The 1,162-nt window shown below is 44.0% G+C and overlaps 2 non-coding genes across 2 annotated transcripts; both read left to right on the top strand.

The window, feature by feature from the left end:
* Positions 1-47: 47 nt before the first annotated feature.
* On the top strand, positions 48-155 carry LOC113456431. The gene has a single exon (XR_003377242.1). It is a non-coding gene; the product is annotated as a U6 spliceosomal RNA (small nuclear RNA).
* A 284-nt stretch (positions 156-439) lies between these two features.
* On the top strand, positions 440-568 carry LOC113456370. The gene has a single exon (XR_003377192.1). It is a non-coding gene; the product is annotated as a small nucleolar RNA SNORA70 (small nucleolar RNA).
* Positions 569-1,162: the final 594 nt, after the last annotated feature.

Genomic DNA, 1,162 nt, shown 5'->3' with positions numbered 1-1,162 from the left:
AAAAAAAAAAAAAAAAAAAAAAGGAAGAAAAAAGAAGAAGAAACCATGTGTTGGCTTGGGCAGCACACTTGCTAAAATTGGAACAATTACGGAGATGATTAGCATGGCCCCTGTGCAAGGGTGGCATGCAAATTTGTGAAGTGTTCCATATTTTTGACTTGTTACTAAGGATGCTTCTTTCAAAGCTGATAATGCTGAACTGTATTAAGTGACATGTTAAGCCTACTTTGTTCGTTGATGTACTGGAACTTAAGATCATGTAAGAAAAAGATGCATTACTGCTTTTCCTATGTTGATCATTTCCAGTGAGTAAATAGATGTTTTGAATAATAAAAAAGACAATGAACCAGATGGTGTAAAAGATATATATGGAATAACAAACAAAATGGGAACAGGTGTGTATGTCTAATGGCTCATGGGACATAAAAATACACTCCCTCTGCAGCCCACTCGGCCGACTAGGTTCTTCTCATGGAGCCCTGTGTGCAACGGTTGCAAGCAGCAGCCTGCTTGGGAGTGTTCAGCCTGGACCTTGTTTGGGTTGCCCCGAGGGGCCTTAGAGATAGAGTTTTCTGGTGGATACGCACGTCTCTGAGCTCCTGTTGTTCCTACTCTACGCTCCAGACCTGATACAGGGGACAGTTTCACACAAGACAGGTCATCAGGTCCATCTGCTTATGCTTCAGAATAAGGAACATGTGTTTGAGGCTCTGGGAAAGGCCAGGTTCAAGTTCCCTGGCCACCAGAAGAAGTAGGGCTTCACCCAGTTTAATACAGACAAATTTGAAGACATCGTAGCTGAGAAGCAGCACATCCCTGATGTCTGCGGGGCTACATACATGCCTATATGTGATTCCCTGGACTAGTGGAGGCCCTGAACTCCTGAGGGCTACCGCTGTGCTGAGTTCCGTATTCTGCCAATCATGTTTGCTAATAGCTCTCACATTCAAAACAGGCAAAAGAGACAAACCAACCAACCATAAAGCCAGATGTAGTGACTCATGCCTGCAATTCTAGTACTTGGTGAGTGGAGGCAGAAGGATCAGTATTTCAAAACTAGCCTCGGCTACAAAGGGAGTTCAAGGCCATCCTAGACTACATAAGACCCCGTCTTTAAAAGTGTTCAAGAGCACACACACACACACACACACACACACACACA

The sequence above is a fragment of the Microtus ochrogaster genome, chromosome 7, assembly GCF_000317375.1.
Source record: "Microtus ochrogaster isolate Prairie Vole_2 chromosome 7, MicOch1.0, whole genome shotgun sequence".
NCBI lineage: Eukaryota > Metazoa > Chordata > Mammalia > Rodentia > Cricetidae > Microtus > Microtus ochrogaster.
The sequence above is the reverse complement of the archived record's forward strand: the minus strand, read 5'-3'. Positions and strand labels throughout refer to the sequence as shown.